General features: G+C 44.2%; 1 protein-coding gene across 1 annotated transcript in view; it reads left to right on the forward strand.

Moving 5' to 3' along the window:
• LOC144798746 (cytochrome P450 2J2-like) overlaps positions 1-22,088 on the forward strand; it is a 380,876-nt gene that overhangs the window by 191,613 nt on the left and 167,175 nt on the right. The gene's annotated exons all lie outside the window — the stretch shown is intronic.

The following is a 22,088-nucleotide window of genomic DNA, read 5'->3' on the forward strand; positions in this document are numbered from 1 at the left end:
ACAAAAATCACAGAACCATACAGGAAAAAATATAAGGGCAACCATTTATGAGTTCTTAGAGGGTAAGAACATGAAAATATGCTAAGCAGATTTCAGGAATGGAATTCGAGAATGGATAACTATAAAGGGCAAATTTATGCACGTACTAGGAATTTACTACTGGAAAATACTTCAGGGGTAGGGAGAGAACTTAGAAAAATTCTATACACCTATAGGAAAGGGAAAAATGGAGCATGCTAAATTATAGCAACAATTTACTTAAAGTCAGAAACCACATCTACGATTCAAAGCCGTATGGAGAGAATGTGCTCTAAAAGGTAAGGTAACATTGGAACATGCTAAGAAAAACAGCAATAACGTATTGAGCTTTCATTCAGTAGCTTTGCGAAAGCATGGAAATCGATTATGCAAAGGTATGTCTTTATTGAAGCAAAGACAGAAAAATAGAAGGTGCAGTATAGAGTTTTTCAGTATTATATTTACCTAGAAAGGTGTGAAAACCAACCCTGGCCACGGATCAGTCAAGGACAGGAAATACCCCACGGAAGGACAGTCATCAATGGGACAGCAGGTGCAGAATGGACACCCCAGGACAGGACAGGAAAACCAGATTAAGATCAGGACAGGACCACCAAGGCACGACCAGCACCCGCAGTTTGGAAGCAACGCCTGCGCTCCACCCTCTCTGCAGCTATCAGTCAGAACCCCGATTGGGTTAGCGAACTTTCCAGCAAAAGTGCTCCGCCAGCACTTAAGGTTTAGTAAAACCTTTGAGTCTATGGTCAAATTCGGACAGAGTGCTCCGCAGCGCTCTGTAAATTCAGTCACCTATTGAGTGCGTTGGGTCAGTGACAGGTCAGCTATTCAGACAAGTCGGACAAATTCTCTAGCTAAACCTAGGCTAGTTATACTGTTTTCGGGTTAGTGTACCACCCCCAAATGTTGCAAAGTGTCAGAAGCCCCAATTTAGATTGGTCCCAAAGTAGGATAGGTTAACACACCAATCAGAACAAACTTCTACAAGTCTCAATTTATATCTTATGGAACCGCCTAGCAGATTTGGGGTTTCCATGAGAGAATACACAGAATACAATAGAAAAATTTCATTGTAACAATTTCAGTACAGTCGACTCCATCTTGCTGGGTCAGAGGTTGCTTTCACAGGAGCATCTTGACTGTGGCTGCCAGCTGGCTGAGTTCCACTGCTCAAGGCTACCTTCTCTCTGCCTGCGCGGCATGCGCAGTAGGGACTTTCAAGATGGTTCTCGTCTCATCCAGACCCCCCCATATCGCGGTACATGAAAAGCAAGCGAAAACAAATTAAAACATAGAAATAAATGAATGTACTATATACCATGAGTAGCCACTTTATACTTCTTACTATAAAAATATACTATGCGATTACGAATTAGAGCAACAGACAATAACACGAGAGCATCTGCGCAAGCTTCGCCATGTGAGTATACAGTCAGCCATTCTAGAGGCAATTACGCATGCGCACATTTTCCCACCACAACTGCAATTACGTCACGTCACGTGAGTGTGACTAACGCATGCGCAGTAGAAAATCCCCAAGCGGCGGCCATTTTAGCGACAAGGGTTATTCGTATTAGTAAAACACATAGGCAAGCGTCACTAATATACACGCACATCCAAAATAAAAGAAAATTAGTAAGACACACAAGTTGAATTACTTTGTTACATGTTATTCGAGGTTCATGAATTCAAGCAAGTCACGTAATATGTGAAATCTTGCTTCATCAATTACATTGCTCTTCTAGCATTATTTTTATTCTCCACCCTTGACTTTGCTACTCTGGCACGGTTCAATTTTCTTTTACATTCTCTTCATCCATTCTCCACCTATGATGCTTGAACACCATCCAGGCATCCATCCATTCAAGCATGGCTATCATTCGCAATTTGTCATTTAACCACCACCCATGCGTCCTTGCTTGCCTTTGAGTTTGACCTATCAAACAACCCCCGGGGGGATTCCTTTCATCGTACAATTCCACCCACCCAGGCAGGCATCCTTTCTTTCACCTTTCACCCATCCTTCAACCACCCATGCATCCTATCATCCATCTTTGTGCATCCTAAGACCCCTTCCTTCACCCATGCATCCTTCTCTACCAGTCATATATTACATGTCACCCGTCCTTCCTCCTTCCATCCTCAGTTGCTAGAGCTATTGATGGCCATCTGGGCAAACAATTGGAAATGAGGTCTCTCTTGGTTGGAAAATATAATGGTGCCGTCCTCTTCCTCCTCCTACTTCCTTCCAGGCATGGTGCATGGTAATCAGTTGTTCGCCATCAACTGCTGCTAATAAAAATAGTACTAGGCCTAGATGAGAAAAAGTAAAATGCACCCCTTTGGGGTGTCCAACGTGAGCATCATTTACTGATTGAGCAGGAGAAAGTAAAAGAAAGCCTTGTCATCTCAATAAGCATTCGTAGAATACCGTACTTGGGCATGCAGTCTGCACAGAAGAGTAGTAGTACTAGTAGTAGTAAGGACCAATGGGTTCTCTGAGTCCGACAGTACCACCGCAAGGCAGTCCACAAAATATATAAGGGGAGAGGGAAAGCTGACGGGAAAACCAAAAGAAAGAAAGCTACAGACAGACTAATACAGAGTCAGAGGCAGTTTGATTTGATATTTAAAAAAAATAGACACTAGAAATATAAGTAACTAAGTTGGTAGGTAATGCAGGGATAGCAAGAATTTAGAAACAGCTAGATCGAAGAGGATTTGGTAAATAATAAAATTAGGAAATGGAAATAATAGTTCTAAATAGGGTGCAGTAAAAGGTAGGGAAATATATATTAATATTAACAACAGGAGGACTTACTCGGGCCAGCAGAGCCATCTGCAGAGGTGCGCTCCAGCTGGGAGCCACCTCCAACTCCCGCACCCGTCTTGGCAGACCCCGTCTTCTTCTTGCCCGCAGATAATGATCATGTAAGACATAATTAAGGAGACAAACACTAATTACTACATTAATATTAAAAAATTGCTCCAAAAAGATTTATTGACAGAAAAGGGCAATTGCAATAACATTGTCCTCTCCTAAATCAGATCGACTAGTAGTAGGCTAGTATCGCTATTCGACCGTCCTATCTTTATTATTCCACAGTTCCATTCTGATTCCTGAATCCTAAACCTACTAGTACCTAGCCCACCTATTCCAAAGACTTTGGAATGATTTGCAAAAAAATTATATTTACTTCTAAGTTCAGATCTCATTCGCAATCATCTCAACCCCCTTTGACGGGCCAATTCACTAAGTCTGCATTTAGGGCCCGATGTAGGTAATAGCGAAATACTGAATTCTAAATACCGAATTTTACCGATTCGGTATTTCAGATGTAGGTAAGAATTCAGTAAAAAATACAGAATTCTTAATATTCATTATTACTGAATCGGTAATTGAGATTCGGTAATACCGAATACCTACCCATTCATTCCTATGGGCTTGGAGGCTCATAGGAATGAATGTGAAGACATTCGGTATTACCGATTCGGTATTACCGAATCAGTAATACCGGGAGGTATTTCAAGGGTGCCACGGTGTCCAAAGGACACCCTGGTGAACCCCTGAAATGTGCATGTGTGCACATGTGGCACACATGCATGCCCTAAGGGCATGGATGTGTGCCACATGGCACATAAAAAAAAGCAAGATTGTGCTTTTTTAAAAGAATTCAGTAATTACCACCAACTTGAAGTTTGTGGTAATTACCGATTCCTTAAGGCCCAAAAGCACTCTTTTATGTGCTTTCTACATTGCATTTAAGGAATCTGTATTACCGATTCCTTAAATGCAAGGCCAATTAGGAATCAGTATTAAGGAAACGGTATTTACCAATTCCTTAATACCGAATCCTTCCCTACATCACGAATGCCTAAATAACGGTCGGTAAAGGTGAAATTTAGCAAATTTCACCGTTACCGACCGGTATTTGGTCCTCCTACATCGGGCCCTAGGTCTTCTTTAATGCATAGACGGACGCATGCATATAGCATACACCAAATTGGTTGGTTGCTGTATTCGCTCAGTATAAAATCTACAAAAGGTATACTAAGAAGTTAAGGACTGAAGTCACGTGAGAGGACGCGTCACGTGGACCGCTAAATTGCCAACTAATAATAAGTAACTAACTACCACTATCTTAGTGACAGGACAAAGGAAAGAAGTCTCTACAGTCTGCATTACCTAACTTAAGTTCTCTAACCTCTCTTACATAATCAGGCCAATCAAGCGCAAAGTTTCAGACAAGTAAGATTAGTAGCGCCAAGCACCTGTCGAGAAGAATAACAATCACATAATATATGATTTTTAAATGTAACTTACCTGCATGTAAGCAACAGCATTCTTGCTATCTGGGAAAAATATAATATTCACAATAACATAGATCACACAATAGTAATAATAATCAGCTACTCACCAAGCTCCGTGACTTCAACACCTAGCAGGTCCAGCAGGTCGGACCACCGGTGCGTCAGTAAAAACAAATGCAGCCACCTCCACCTCAGAAAATAAGGCCCGGAGCTGCAGTCCTTCTGGGTGACTCTCCTCTTAGTCGCACTCTGGGGCGTCTTAGTCATGGTTTCTGAGTAGGCGCTGGCAGAAAAGAAGATGTAGAAAGTAAAAAATTAAGCCAGGAGAAGAAAAAGGGAAGTAAAAACAAAAAAAGCAACTAATTGGAAAACAGTACAAAAAGCTCTACAAACACACCAAAAGTAGAAAAAAACGCAAAGTTTACACTTAGGAAGCGAAAGGGATAGATAATAAATAAAAAAGATCAGTAAAAAAGTTTTAGGAACAAAGGATTGAAAAGTTATAGGGAGGATTCCAATAACAGGCCCAAAACAATAAGAGAGAAGAAAAAAAGATGGCCGCGTGGTAAAGTTTGTGCAATATTTCCTCCCCAGTGCACTATCCGCGTTGCCGAGCGTCAGAAACGTCTTGTGAAAGGGCGGAGCAAGCAACTCGGCTTGCTCGCGGAAGTCCGCATAGCGTTGCAGAGTTTTTTTACTGACCTCTGCCCAGGCTTACTAATGAACATTACCAAATAAAAGATTCCTCATGTTGAGGAGGATGGAAGGGTCTCATAAGCTACACTTAATAATATATTGTTTGGGAGTATCATTCTGTATCATTCCTTCTCTTTCTAATAATGGGATATATATACTTTCATTTTCCTTTCATTAACTTAAGTCCATCATCTCTAAGTTATTCTGAGAATAGTCAATTTATTTACCAAGACTAAAAATATTAATCATCAAATTCTTTACATTTTCTTATCAACCCTGCAGAACTATCTCTTTCAGCTGAAATAATCTTCAAGAACCATTGACAAAGACCAGCAGAAGACCATTGCCTAGTATCTGCCTCAATGTGCATCAAAAGGACTCAAAGGGGCCTATCCCTGTCATGGGTTGGTTAGGGAAATCCAGAGTAGTGGCTCATATGGCAAACTCTTAAGTGATCAAGCTTACTGCACACAGCAAAATGTTGTTAATGTTAGACTGATCAGCCGTGTACATGAAACGAGTTGTATATGATTCGTGGTATGAGATTAGTTCTTCTCACTTGTTTAATGGTACACACCAGACCACCAGCTTATGCCTTCCCGATCCTCAGGCACCATCATGCTTACCTTTACTCTCCAAGATTTACATTTTATTTTTGTACTCCACAGACCATCTCATCTGTAAGAAGATTTCTCAGTAGTGCTCTAGGTTTGTGATTCAACCATGCACACAAGAGGGACAATGCTAGAAAAATGCAGATGCATCATTAATTTGCATACAGTATACTTTTTCTTTTCATAAACTAACTATAATACTTTTTTGAAGTGTGGGGTCCTCATATTTTAAAATTTTCAAACCATATGTAAAAAATGGATTAGATACATTCGGAGTCTGAGAGCTGAAGGACTGTTTTCTTTTGGAACCTGAATTGTCTTCTTACATCCACAAAAGATAGAAGGGGATCATAGACCCGATGGATGTTGTGTTAGTCTAGCTGTCACCTTTACCAAATTCCCGCCACTCATCCATTCATAAAACCCTTAACCCTCTTCCCCCAGGTAGTGTCATGATTTGAATTTTGTCTACATTTCCACTATCAACAGATCTCACATTTGAGTGGGACTAATGTGTTTAAAGTGACTTCAACTTTTACGGGAGGCAGTTAGTAGTACTAAAGTTGACATTAGCCTACACCGTTCTGCCTAACGAGGTATGAAAGAGACATCACAGTACAGAGACGTAATTTACTGTGCTGTATGGCTAAGATTAAGAAGTGTATACTCCTCCACTATCTGCACTCCATGTATTTGTATTCTACTAAGGTATCCTTCTACTGAGTCTGCTTAACTTCTCCTGAGGCTTGAGGGTTAATTATGCTTACTTTAGTAAGTAACTCTGGTACTAACTGTTGTTTTATCATGGTAGTCGCAATCCTTCATTTTCAACTCATTCTGTTTTCTTTTAGTCTAGTTGGTGGCTGTGATGCACAAGTTCAACCTACTAGGTTAACCTACAATGTTCTGCAATCCCTGTGATGTCGTCTTTGTTAGCGCTGTTGGTCCACCACTACTAGCATTAGGAAGGCTCTTTGCAAATCCCTGCATTAAGGTATGGACCAATTATTGGAGAGGTATCAGACATCGCTGTGTCTACTCAAATAAGAAAAGAAGCTCTTAGGAAGGAGGGATTATTGTTTTTGCTGTATGTTGACCGATCCCATTAGTTGTCGGTAGTTAAATAGGGTAAGGCAAGAGAAGTTAGGTTGTAAACACATATTTCTTACACTGGGAGAGTGGGTGTTGCTCAGCCTTTTCAAGCAAGGGCGGTATGGTTGTGTATGGTGAGGTCACTCATACTTTCTTCAGGGAAGCTTTTGGACAGGTTGAGGTAACATAAGTAGAGTAGTTAACAACACATACAAAGAGAGATCGGATAGGGAAGTATTTAAAACTTGAAACAGGAAGGTGATGAATACAGTGTGACAATTGGTTTGCGATGGGGCAGGTGTGTGGAGAAGAACAGCCTATGTTATCACTCCAGTGGTAGCATTTACTCATTATCTTTGTTTGAGGCTACTCTACCTAGCAATGCAAAGACAGATATTCATCATAAACAAAAACCCATAGATTCTCGCGAAACTACAGTTCCCTAAAATACCATGGGGCATATTTACAAGCCCCTTACGCAGCCGGTGCATCACTTATTGTGACACACCACCACGCAGGATGGTGCTCCATATTTGCAAAGACACCCTGCGTCGCTTTCCGTGTCTTTGTAAATACGGCCCCTTTTCATGCAGCACTTTACATAAAAGGAGCATTCAGTGGGTGTTGCTGTGGGTGTTCCCACGTGATACCCATGGATTTACAATGTTTCGTAAACCTGGGAATTTGTCATAATCCTACGCCTCCCGAGGGGTGGCGTAAGGAGGTGAAACGAGGAGAAAAACTTTTAATTTCTCCTTTTGTTTCCTCTTTCCATGCGTGCTGCATTCTGCAGCACACATTGAAAGAGGAAAACACCTTTCGTGATTGTTTGTGTACAGGAATGTATCCCTTCCTGCACAAAAACAATCATCCCTGTAGCGCAGGCACCCTTGCACCATGTTGCATGGGTGCCTGCGTTGGGTTATGGCAGCCAATTGTGTGCCGGCACAGGAGAGAGCACAGGGATATGTCATATTGTTGTAAATATGCCGTATCACTTTGCTCCGAAAGTAATGCAGTGCAGCCAAATAGCTGCAGCACTGGGCTGCGTTACTTCATTGTAAATATGCCCCGTCTCCAACTATCCTTCCCACCCTCACACCCCATAAAAAGTCCTGGTCCTCATACAAAAGGGTTCTCCGCAGCCTCCATGTGGCACAAAAGTTCCTGCTGCCCGTGCATAATTCCCTCCAGGTCATGCATGATTTTCAAGGGTGGCACTGTCCACAGTGACTGTGGTGGTTGGGGAAGGTGGCTTGGGTGGCTTAGAAAGTCAGCTACCTGCAGTGGCGGAGATGACATTGCCGGTTTCCCTCCGGCTGTTGGAACGAGGCAGCAGCGGCTGTCTCTTCCTTCTTCTCATTGAGCAGGGACTCTACTGCAATTTCCTCCATTTTTAGGAGGCACAGCCAGTGCCTGTGTCCTCAAAAACAATAAAGAATGCAGTTTTAAAGTAAGGAGAAGTTGAAGCACAGCGTTTGGGCGTTTTTCCGAAATTGGTGCCATTGGTGGCAGTTTACAGTTGTTCAGAAACGGTTTGTTTGTGAAGGAAATCACATTTGAATGCCATTTAAGGACAGAGCTCTCTAAATGTTCTGTGTCCTGAGGAGAAACCTTTAAGAAACGCATCAGGGTTTGAAACGCGTCTACAGTTTTGCTTTGGCCAAATAAGTTGAACTTGTGACTCCTGAGGCGGAAGCCGGGAGTAGGGCATCTTTTTTTTTAACAATAGCGAGTCTCTGCTAGCGCTTTTAATAATTGTTACCACCGACTTTTGTCTTCTTGTTTATTTTTAAAATATATTTGCACAGCCTTACCTCCTACGTGCCTTGACCCCCGCCGGACCCGCGCTGCTTCCAGGGACCGATTTAGGGTTCCCTGTGGTAGTGCTGGACCTCATCTCCCCGGCGCAGAATCACGGGCTCCATCTTAGGGGAGGGTGAGATGAGCGCACTAGTGCTGCGGCCGATTAGGGCCAGGCACTACAAATTGGGGCAAGTGACTAGCGCCTCTCCTTAGAACTTGTGACTCCTGAGGCGGAAGCCGGGAGTAGGGCATCTTTTTTAACAATAGCGAGTCTCTGCTAGCGCTTTTAATAATTGTAACCACCGACTTTTGTCTTCTTGTTTATTTTTAAAATATATTTGCACAGCCTTACCTCCTACGTGCCTTGACCCCCGCCGGACCAGCGCTGCTTCCAGGGACCGATTTAGGGTTCCCTGTGGTAGTGCTGGACCTCAGCTCCCCGGCGCAGAATCATGGGCGCCATCTTAGGGTAGGGTGAGGTGAGTGCACTAGTGCTGCGGCCGATTAGGGCCAGACACCATTAAATGCACGTCACCTCCCGACCGCGCAGCGGGCGCGCCGAAGGCGCGCCAGAGGCCGCGCCATACGAGCCCCGGGCCAAAAACTCTGCCCGATCTGGCATGCTACCCTATTACTTATACTCGCAAGGCCCTCCTACAGTTAAGACCTACTAAACATTCAAAATGTCACGCCCTGTATAGACTAGATGATTCCTACACGCCGTGTAACCTTTGCAATTCATCGCAACGGACAAAAATGCAGGAGACTCCAACTATGACACATCTCCGCATGGCCTTATTGAACTGCAGGTCATTACCGAAACACTCCGTAGAGATTAACCTTTTGATTCAGGACAATAACTTAGACATATTATTCTTGACGGAGACATGGCTCACCTCTAATTCAGAGGCAGACATAGTTAAGGCGCTCCCCGCAGGGTTTCTCATTCAATTTCAAGATAGGCCCATTGGGAGAGGGGGTGAACTAGCCATACTGTACAGGAAACACTTTACCTGCAGGATGATGGATATGGGCATATCTAATAGCAAAAGCGCCCACTTTGCAATACAAATATCCCCTACCACTTCCATAACAGGCCTGCTGGTATACCGCCCACCGGGTTGCCCAAAGCAATTTGTCAGTTCACTACTGGAAACAGTGACGGTATCGGCCTCGACTACCTCCAACTTCCTGGTGTTGGGAGACTTGAATATACATTTTAACGACCATCAGGACAAAACAGCGACTGACCTACTACTTGATCACAAATTTTATAATTTGAAACTGATTGTCACGGAGGCTACACATAATAAGGGCTCCCTTTTGGATCCGATCTTCACCAACATCCAGATGCTTGCATCTAATCCCCCAGTTCCTTTCCCTTGGACCGACCATTTTTTGGTCCCTTTTTCCTGGCAGGTCAAGAATGATCTTCCTCGAATCCCAGTTTTATATACTTATGACAGACCCTGGCCCAAACTATCCATTGAAAACTGGATGTATAAATTGGACCAGACTGCTCCCCTTCATGACCCTGATCCCGTGAAGGCGGACACAAACTTCAGGAGCTGGCTCGCTAGCTCACTGGATGTAGTCCTACCAAAGAAAAGAATTGAGAAAAAGCGCAGAGGGTCTCAATCTTCCTGGTATACCCCGGAACTTAGAGCTCAAAGGTAAAAGTGTAAAAGACTTGAGCGTATCTGGAGGAAGGACTGGGCGGACCATGGTAAGACAACCTACCAATGTATGCTGGACACAACCACAGAGCAAATGGATGAAGTGTGGCTGAAAGGAAGACGAAAGGAAAGAAGATGGTAAGAAAGGAGGAAAGAAATATAAAAGCAAGAAACAAAAAGAAGGAAAGAAAGAAGGCAAGAGAGGAAGCAAGAAAGAAAGAAGTATAGGAACAAAGAAAGAAGGACAAAGAAAGAAAGAAAGAAAGAAAGAAAAGTTTCACACCTGCCTAAAATTAAACTTGAACAAAAGGGTGGGTTTCTTCCTGGGTAAAGTTTATTTAAAAAACATGGGTGAAACTGATTCCAGCATAAAGGTGTTCTGAAGAATTGTCAGCTTATGAATTCACATCCTATAATATTGAAACTTTCGATTTGTGTTCTCTGTGCACATTAGTTTCAAATGAACACAATCTGGTGTGCTTTAAAATCAGGGCCGGAATGGGAATCCAGAGCAGCCCTGGCAATTTTGTCGGACGGTCCCTCACCCCCTGGGGAGGGACAAGTGTGAATGAAGCACTGCTGCATAACAAAACCATCCCCCAGCACTGCTACTTATGTTACTACGGGCTTATATTGCAGCAACGCTGCAAAACCAGCCCCACAGCTCCAAAACCAGCCCCCACCCTTCCAGCCTCCTGGGCAAACGCCCGATGTCCGCTACAGCCCGTCCGGCCCTGTGTGAAATAGATGAACAAAGGACACTCCTAAAGGAATTTACAACAGAATTGGAGGGGGACAGGAACTGATAAAGCTGGAATGTGCTCTCATCTCACATCTGGTAGAGAGCTGCTTCTAGTACATCATACTTTAAACACAAAGGCGTTACTAAAACAATTAGGAAGTAAAAACAAAGACACTTGTACTGAAGTGAGCTACGTTGTGTACGGATGTGCTGATTGTGAAAGAGCAAAATGCAGTCACTCAAAGTTTAGTTAACCAGTGGCTTCCGTAAGTTGGCCCAATGCTGTATCCTGTAGTGGGAAGAAGCAACATTTGAATGACACAACAACAGACTAATGGATGATGACAGCTGCCTGAAAGCCCTTTTAAGTAAATATATTATACAAATACATGTTGTGAATTCAAAAGGCTTTGGCTAACGCCATACCTAAAATGGACTAAAATGCAATTTAAAGAAAAGAAATTGTAATTCCTGACATTGAGTAAATGAAGAACGTTCTGTGGATCATTCTACTTCATGCGCTATGCATGCGTATGTGGATGAATGTCAGTGTGAATATTGTTCAGTCAAAGATTTCGAAAGTAGGGCAAATGCAATTTTGAATTCTTCATCGAAAGTTTAATCCCAATGTAACTCCAGGCGCTATCGCGCTGTTGCACCTCTGCAATAGCTGTGTGGATATAGATGTGAAGTTATGTGTGTGTTTGGAATAAAGATAATGGCCAATTGTCTATTATGGCTCTGTATTGGGGAGTATAAGGTTGTGAAGCTTGGAGCTTTACATGTTTTCTTTCTATTTGGCATAAGGAATAATCCTGCTGTAACACAGGGCAGTGAGAATGCTGGCAGGCAATCATGCCTTAAAGGTTTTGATGAGGCGCATATACACTGCTTAATTTGAGCCGGAAGTTGCAGTTGGGTGCACTGCCACTTACGTTTGCTCAGCAGACTTTGATTGAAATAGAGGGAAAAACACAAAAGAGGGAAGGAAAGAGGAAGAGAAAAATGGAAAAGTGACAAAGGGAGATAACAGGGGGAAAAATAACCTGCAAGAGTGAGATAAAGAGACAGGGAGTGTGTGGTGGTGGTTAAAGAAGCATGAGGTCAAATTAAAACTACACTGTGGTATTCATCACTCTGACCTTCGATTGTGCTGCTTTGGGCTTCTGCACAATACATTGAGATCCTGTACTTATTCTTATACAAATTAGGCACTCTGCCTAGCAGGACCGGACTGGCCGTAACAGGCGTCAGGCGTTTTCCTGTGACACTGGAAGGGTGAAGGCCAGGTTTGCGGCAGTGGGACAGTTTTTTTGTTACTGTGTGCTATTTTTGCAGAGGTGCTAAAATGCAGCAGTACCAAATGCAGCTGTGCTAAACACTTGCTACCACCTCACCCCCCAGGGCTGGTCCTATCAATATTGCCAGGCTGGTTTGGTTTCCCAGTCAAGATGTAATGCATATATGCAATTCTTGATGCTGGGAACAAACATCATGCATGTGCGTTCTGATGTAGGTGGCCAGAAGCAGATGCTGGGTCTGTGACCCTCTGCTGCATATTCACATTTGGAGCTTTAAGTATGACTAGTCAAATGCTCTGTCTCTGTTCTTGGCCTCTGTTCTGCTTGGGTTTTCGGATCAGATAGAACCTGCTCCTCAGAGCCTCACTAACCCAGCCAGAACGTTACCACCTCCCTCTCCCTAGGGCCTCTTTACACTCTATATATATATATATATCTACCACCTAAGGACAGGGAATTCCTAAGATACATACCATGTACCTCCTATAATATCAGCAATCAATGACCTCGCGGCTCCAGTCGAACCCAGTCACTTACCCAATCGGCAGCAGTAGCAATCAATGACCTCGCGGCTCCAGTCGAACCCAGTCACCTACCCAATCGGCAGCAGTAGCAATCAATGACCTCGCGGCTCCAGTCGAACCCAGTCACCTACCCAGTCGGCAGCAGTAGCAATCAATGACCTCACGGCTCCAGTCGAACCCAGTCACCTACCCAATCGGCAGCAGTAGCAATCAATGACCTCGCGGCTCCAGTCAAACCCAGTCACCTACCCAATCGGCAGCAGTAGCAATCAATGACCTCGCGGCTCCAGTCGAACCCAGTCACCTACCCAATCGGCAGCAGTAGCAATCAATGACCTCGCGGCTCCAGTCGAACCCAGTCACCTACCCAATCGGCAGCAGTAGCAATCAATGACCTCGCGGCTCCAGTCGAACCCAGTCACCTACCCAACCGGCAGCTTATCCTATGATTACCATTACATAAAGGGATCGATCTCACTATTCATCAGGGGTATAGTACTACGTTATTTCGGGATTACACAATGGTTGCCAAATTAGGTGATGTACCGCCTATCCCTCGATCTAAGAGCCCCTCTCTCCCTTATTCAGTTACCACTTACCTGACCAGGATTAGCATCTGTTCACATAGTAGCATCTGACTAGGAGAATAGGTTATCTTTTCATGAAAGGATAAAGAGCACACTATGTAAAGGTTATTATCTCATAGAAGCCACCCTCTCCCCCTTGTTCAGACCCACATGGACGGGAGATGCATACGTTCACCTGCACCTGACTGGAAGAAAGATTAGCCCCACTAGGGACAACAACAGCTACACACTGGTTCACTAAGTACTTTATTTCTCATCGTTACACATAAACACATAATACCACATTACAACACATAGCCTGCAAAGGAAAGTAAAAGATTAGGCTGTACACTCTAATAAGAAAGGGTCGACATCACCTTATTAATATGGAGTCCACAGTCAGCAGTCATCTAGGTTCCCTTCTCGTCTGGGCTTTTAGTTCGTCTTGAAGTCACACCTCTGCAATCACGGGTACACGGCGGCACCGCTATGCACTGTTCCCTTCACTCCTCTCTAAGCCCCTGGGACCTTTCTCTCATCAGCTACTCTCCTTTCCTGGCTGGTCTGCTAGGAGAGTGCATGTCTCTCGATTCTTCTCCGCCTTTGGACTGGTATCTGTCTTCCCAGGAATAAGTGATAGGTTTTCTACTGACGGCCAGATATCGCCTGCAAGACTAACTCCGCAACTACCTCGGGCTTCCACTAATATAGAAGCGTGTTTCTTCATGGAAAATTCCAGCCAGTAACCTGCCGCCCACCAAATTCTTGTACCTCCCCGTACCAAGGACACGTTCCCAGCCGGCCGGCCTGATGTTGTGTCTTCGGTATGAAGAAAAATACAATTCTTCGACAAGGGCCGGCCTGAACCGGTTCTCTCCAAGCGAACAACACCTCGTAACTAAAACATTACACTTGACCTAGAAGCATCCCAGGCTGCCGGGGCAGAAAGAAAGATGGAGTCTCTCCCGTTTGAGGCCTACCAGGCCCGAATTCAGCATAACTCCATGGAAAGTATACTAATACCTTAACTAAGGGGCGAATTATCCCTAATACTAACGAATCTATCCCCTAGTCTATATATATAAGCCCTAATCTAGAGAATAGGATACAGAATCCTGTCGAAATGCCTTGTAAATAGGCTCTATCCACTATTCTAACCCATGTACCAGAATGATAAGAGACTGAAGTCACCATCAATCACCTTTCCTCCAAAAAGGGCCGGGAAAATCGAGCAGAACATTTCACCCTTGACTTCAGTCTATTATACATTTATTAAACGGAACTAACATCTGTGGAGGAATAATAGGAAACAAAACTAACTGATCTACGTCTAGTACCGGGGCTGCAGTATTGAAGTAGAGAAGGAATACACTGAATAAAGCAGCAGATAGCAATCAAAATGCTAATAGTAATCAAAATACCCCCCAAAACTTGACGCAACATATGTAAATCAGGTAGCCAATTAAAGAGCCAGTCAAACCAGCCCTGGTCAATGTGTTTTCTAACCTCTTCTGTCAGGTCGTGAAGTTTATCTATGTGAGCCTGAATGGATTTCGTATGATCAGATAGGTTAAAACAGCAAAGACCCTCAAAATCAGAACAGTCATGTCCATGTTTAAGCAAAAGGTAATCAATAGCCGCCCGGTTCTGCAAGATAGCTCTACGTTCACCCTGGGCGTCTAGTTATATGTCAGACAAAATCGTAGAAGTTTGATTAATGGATTTCACCATCCAGCAGGCCATTTTCTCAATAGACTTGGCATTATAGACCGCCAAAGCAGGAACACCAATAATTGAAAAGGCTAAACCAAGGTATTCAGATTTGGAATATAAATGCATAGATGAATCACAGTCCTCTTGTAGCATTACAGCATCTCGGATCACACGGGAATTAGCATGGGGATGTGAGGAAAACATCAATAAACTCAGTCTAGTAATGGCACAAGGGCCTCCGGAAATGTTCGCGGGAATATATGGCCAGGATGTATTACCACAAGAAAAGAGCCAACCAGAAGGTAACAACATTGTCCGGTAATGACTAGGAGTCACTACTAAACTCTTACAAGTCATATTATTTTGAACAGAAGTGCAAGATTTCAGTGACCTCTGGAAGCAAAGAGTCCTTTCATGAGCCGTGAACGACGTAGCGCCTTTCAGTTTTAAACGTACACACTCAGAAATAGCATTGGGATCACAAGTAAGGAAGAAGCATAAATCACCCTGCGTAATATTATAAGTTGTTATCTGGGACTGGATCAAGGGTGTCGAATCGGACATCTCAGTACATAAAGGGCAGTATTCATGTGTAGCAACATCTCCCAAAAGGACATTAGGACGGGCATTCGATACATTGAAAATGTGGGCCAAAGTCTCCAATGAAGCAGGGACAGCCACTAAACAAGTCGCTAGAATATCAGTCACCGACCGCATCGGCGTTAAGCAAAAATGAGGGGCATTGGTCACCCGCTTGGCCAAAGTGGTCCAAAAGTTCGACGATGAATCCCACGCAGCAAAGGAACGCGGCATCCGGGTTCTCAAATCAGCCCGGGTCGATAGGTTCCCGCCTCTCCCGTCGTAGCAGTCCAAAAGGAGTCCAACGCCAACACATCCTGCAGCAACAGTCCAGAGAATGATCTGAAAGAGGATCAAAAACAGGCATTATTCATTCTCGAAGGTAACATTTGTCAGCTGGGACAGCTTCCCAGCTATCTTTCCCTGGTCTCATAACAAGAATGGTGTTATCGTGACCGGTCGCAATTATTTCAGCCTGTTCAGGGGGATTCTTAGGCGATTGCACCCAAACTCTAGCTCCAGGATTATCTGTAGAGCCGAAACCTTTCTGTCCTCGTACAGTTAGCAACGTTGGGGCAGCGCCTTTTGTGATCTCACCACTGAAAACAGGCATTATCAACAATTGAGCAATCCGGTCAGTTTTATGAATCGGTACATCAATCTCACTGCTATTCAGCAGGAGCACCTTAATCTCTCCCTGATAGTCACTGTCAATGACTCCTCCGAGTACTTGAATGCCCTTTACAGCCAGCCCCGATCTGGGGGCGATTAATCCAAAATTTCCAGTGGGTATACAAACACCAACACCGGTTTCAATGATAACTCGATCTTTACTCTTTATCATAGTATCATTCATGGCATGCAAGTCTAAACCTGCCGACCCTGGGGTCGCTCTGCAGGGAGCCAGTGCTCCGGGGGTAATTTCCCAGTATGTCACAGGGTCATTAACTTGATTGGGCTTCGCATTGACATTTGGAGGAAACAAACGCATCAATGGAGATTCAGCATTTAGAAAGGGACGATTATTCAAAATTAACAGTGCCTGGAACAAATAATCCCTCCAATTCTTATATCTGTCATCAGTCAATTTACGCAGTTGATTTTTCAGCAAGCCATTTAGTCGTTCAATCAGACCCGAGGCCTGAGGATAATACGGTATATGAAACACCCATTCAATATTATTCTCCACACAAAATTCCTGCACCAATCTTCCACGAAAATGGGATGCATTATCAGATTGAATTTGGAAGGGGATACCATAATAGAGCATAATCAATTCCAATGTTTTGATTGTATTCACTTGGGTAGCTTGTTTACAGGGGAGGGCCACTAACAGGCCACTGTATGTATCCACAATGGTGCAAATGTATTGACAGTTTTTACTCATAGGAAGCGGGCCAATATAATCAATTTGCCAAATTTGAGCGGGCAGCTTCCCGCGATGTAAATGGCCTTTAACAATTTGAGGGACTTTACGCTGTCTAGCATGCTGACAAATGGGACAATGCAAAATAATGTCTTTGATTAAATCTAGAGGAATATAAATTCCTCGATCAGCAGCCCACCTGCTAGTGGCTTTCTCTCCATAATGTCCTGCCTTCTGGTGGGCCCATTTCGCCAATCCTTCCATATCAGAATCCTGCATGTCCACCATTGCCTCAGCAATTTTAGATTGTTCATCTGCAATATTATGAAAAAATTTGTCAAGGGAATCTATTGGGGTATGAGCATCCACGTGAAAGATTGTAACAGTACTCTGCGGGAGCATGTCCCAAATCTCTTGCCATAATTCTTTCCCCCACAGTTCTTTTGAATGTAATTCCCAATTATGGGAATGCCAAGTCGGTAACCAGACTGCTAATCCATTGGCAGTAGACCAGGAATCAGTAAAAATATGACATGTACTAGGTAACTCTTGTTTCAGAACTTGATAAACAGCATAAAGCTCAGCAAATTGACTACTCTTTCCCTCACCTGTCGTACTCAGCAACCTTTGTGTGATCGGATTATAAGACACTGCTTTCCAATGTCTTTTTGTCCCTATGAATCTTGCTGAACCATCAGTAAACCAAACGTGGTTTCTGTCTTCCAGGGACAAATCATCAAATGGCCTTCCCCACTTGACAGGGGATTCCTGCACTAAAGGTACGGAGCATTCACTCTCTGTCTCAACCAATGGTGCCTGCGCCACCTGTTCATGCAAAGATGCAACTCCTTTCGGTCCCACACGTGCCCTGTCCTGTATGTACCACTTCCATTTAATCACACTCGTTTCCTGAGCATGTCCAATTCTGTGAGTTTTCGGCGAACTCAATACCCACTGCATGATAGGAATTTCAGGTCGCAGAACCACATCATGTCCCAAAGTCAATTGCTCGGTATCTACCAAAGCCCAATAACATGCAAGCAACTGTTTCTCAAAAGGTGTATAACGCTCACCAGCATCAGGTAACTTTTTAGTCCAAAAACCTAACGGTACTTTACTTCTGCCTTGTTTCTGCCACAAACTCCAATTTGCATAAAGGCCTTGTACAGACACATTCAAGTTCACATCACCATCACACACAGGCCATAAATCTAAGGCATACTGGATCGCTTCTTTTGCCAAACTAAACGCATCTTGCTGTGGTTTACCCCATTCAAACGCATTCTTTTTACGCGTGACTCGATACAAGGGGGCCAATATTTGACTCAAATGAGGAATATGCTGGCGCCAAAAACCAAATAAGCCGATGAAGCTTTGAGCTTCTTTCCTATTCCTCGGAACTGCAAAGTCAAGAATCTTTTGTTTTACTTGTGGGATTACCTCTCTGTGACCTTCATGCCAATTAATACCCAGAAATTTTACAGTCTGGGATGGACCTTGTAATTTATCCGGGTTGATTTCCCAACCTTTTTCACGTAAACATTCAAGAATTTTATCCAATTGGGTCTGAACTTCATCTTGTGTTTCACCTTGAATCAGAATATCATCAATATAATGACATATTTGAATTTTCGAATTTACAGGTACCTCAGCCAAATGCTCTGCCACCAGCCGGTGACATATCGTGGGACTATGTACATAGCCCTGGGGGAGACTTCTAAACATCATTTGACGTCCGTTCCATGTAAAACTGAATTGATCTTGGCATTCAGGGGCAATCGGGATTGAAAAGAAAGCATTAGCAATATCAATGGACGCATACCATGTACCTGGATGCTTTTGAATTCTTTCAATTAAGGTAACAATATCCGGTACTGCGACAGTTAAAGGGGGCGTATGTTTATTCAATTCTCGATAATCAACAGTCATGCGCCAAGAGTTATCACTCTTACGCACCGGCCAGACAGGATTATTCCAAGCAGAGGTAACTGGAGTTATAACCCCTGCATCCACCAAGTCTTGAATAGTGCTACTAATTTCTTCATGGCCACCTGGGATACGATACTGCTTCTGGCAAACCACTTTTGTCGCCTGGGGAATCTTTACGGGGGGCATTCTCAAACGACCAACCCGTACGGGTCTGGATGATATGTAATGTTTAGTTCCAAATTGATAATATCCATCATCCAAATATAAAGTCATTCCTTTCAAAATGTCAATTCCAATGATGTACTCTACAAGGGGCACGACTAATACAGAATATTCATTTCTAGGAATTCTGCCTATTTTCATTTCAATTGTAGTTTGTATTGCGGGAGTTTCCTTCCCACCCAAACCAGTAATGGTAAAAAATTGGCCTTTAAATTTCTTTGATTTTCCATGAATAAGGGTGGCCTCCGCTCCTGTATCTACTAATGCTCGGGCCCTTTGAATATTACGATGTCTCCAAAAAATTTCAATATCAACATAGGGTCTATTATCTCGATGAGCCCATCTGTGTACGGGAGCTTGACCTACTTCCTAGTCATTTTTGCTGCGTTCTAACGCCCAGGACAAATCAGGATAGAGATTCTCACGTTTCTCAGGTATCAATATATCATGTTCATATCCATCTCCCTTACGAAATGGATTCCTATCCTCCGTATTGTATTGTGAATTTCGATCGGAAAATCTGTGTCGATCCTCCCTCCTCCTCAACTCAGGGGACTGATCCCTATCATATCTACGTCGGTTGTTACCATAATCATCTCTCCCCCTCTCTCTCTCCCCCTCTCTCTCTCTCTCTCTCTCTCCCCCGACGAGGGGACACATCACGCTCAAGCCGTCGATCATCACGACGATCGGAACGCACACGACGGGAGTCATCACCGCTGTCATCAGAGCATTCACGATCACACTCAGTCGTACGCACACGCCGGGCACCCTCCTTCCGGTCCAAACCGCGCTTGCGAAACAATTCCCACAAACGAGAAGTAGTTTCACCATCAATGTCCTCCCTCCTCACACCATCAGCCAAAAGTGCCATAAACATGTCACGTCTAGAAATTCTATTTTCACCCAGAGTACGAGTGTCAGACCGAGACTGTCGTTCAGGCTTAAACCAATCACCCAGCTCACCGAGCTGGCGTACAGATTCCAGCACCACAGATAAAGCATTACCAGTCTGATTGATCAATAAGGTCATCATGACCTGCTTATAAGCAACCGGGGAAGAACGAATAATACGATTCCGCACAGAAGACGTTAACAAACCATCAAGCAATCTGTCAGCAGTACTCAGAAAAATCGCAGTTTTCATCACCTCCTCTTTGAGACGCTGTGCAGCATCGAGTAGAGTATACCACGGCTTGTCATTCACAGGCCAGTCAGATTCAGTAGGGTACTTTTGATTACACCCCTCAGTCGCCAACTGAAGCAAACTGATTTGACCACCACCATTAAAATTACGAAAATGATCTTGTACAGTAGAATCCGAGCTCAAAGAACAGAATTTCAAAGAATCGCCAGCATCCAACATAATGCCAGCAGCGCCCAGTTCATAGAGGCGCACCATCCACGTAAGCAAGGTCTCACCAGCGCGCTGTCGAAAGCGCTGCAAAATATCACTAATCTCCTGTTGAGTAAAATCCTCCAAAGAATCCAAAGGAATACCGTTCAGATGACCGGGAGCCTGCTGCAACTTCCTACGAAAAACAGGATGTGCAGAGACCGCAGGAAGGGCACCAGAAGGAGCCTGATCAGTAAATTCGGGGGAACAATCCGCATGAGAAGTAGAAAGCGAATTCAAAGGGCAATCGCAGTCGCGGGAATCAACATCCGTAGCACAAGAAGCAGATTTAAGAACCCGTCCGGAGCGAGAAGACCCGCGATCCTTAGGCTCCTCATCCGAGGAAAGGGAATCCCTCGAATTGCAGATATTACCATCCCACTCATCAGGATTCCAATCCAGTCCGGCTTTCGCCACGACCAGACGCACTTTCCGCTTAGAAACGCGACCCCGACGATGCTTGTATTTATAACGTGCAATCCGCACAGCCGCCCTTTCGGCGACAGTCTGGTACGTCTCAAGCTTGTCAGCAAGCAATTTATTTTGACAACGCAACAAAGTATGAGCATTCTGAATTTCAACAAACTTCCGTTCCATTTCCACATGCTCCCTCTGCAATTTCAACAACCTCTCATGTACAAGCCTGTACGCAGACAAAACAATCCAACCTCTGCGACCTAAACTAGGAAGCTCATCACCCTTCGCTACCGGCGCCTTCTGCAAACAGGAAATCACATCAGCCGGCTCCGCCAGCTCCAGACAAGAATTCCAATTTTCACTCAAACCAGTAGAATCAGCCCACTCGCGGGCCAAGGTCTCATAAGGCGTTGAATCCCAGCCGGGAATATCAACAGGCAACTTAAAAACAGATTTCGACTTTCTCAAGAACATTCTGAGAAAAGGAAACTAAACACACAAAAAGAAAACGAAACAACAAACGCAAGCACGTATACGCCGAGGACAAATAAAAAGACAACAACGCACACAGGTTTCGTAAACGGTTCGTGACGCCAAATGTTCTGCTTGGGTTTTCGGATCAGATAGAACCTGCTCCTCAGAGCCTCACTAACCCAGCCAGAACGTTACCACCTCCCTCTCCCTAGGGCCTCTTTACACTCTATATATATATATATCTACCACCTAAGGACAGGGAATTCCTAAGATACATACCATGTACCTCCTATAATATCAGCAATCAATGACCTCGCGGCTCCAGTCGAACCCAGTCACCTACCCAATCGGCAGCAGTAGCAATCAATGACCTCGCGGCTCCAGTCGAACCCAGTCACCTACCCAATCGGCAGCAGTAGCAATCAATGACCTCGCGGCTCCAGTCGAACCCAGTCACCTACCCAGTCGGCAGCAGTAGCAATCAATGACCTCGCGGCTCCAGTCGAACCCAGTCACCTACCCAATCGGCAGCAGTAGCAATCAATGACCTCGCGGCTCCAGTCGAACCCAGTCACCTACCCAATCGGCAGCAGTAGCAATCAATGACCTCGTGGCTCCAGTCGAACCC

The sequence above is a fragment of the Lissotriton helveticus genome, chromosome 1_2, assembly GCF_964261635.1.
Source record: "Lissotriton helveticus chromosome 1_2, aLisHel1.1, whole genome shotgun sequence".
Classification (NCBI taxonomy): domain Eukaryota; kingdom Metazoa; phylum Chordata; class Amphibia; order Caudata; family Salamandridae; genus Lissotriton; species Lissotriton helveticus.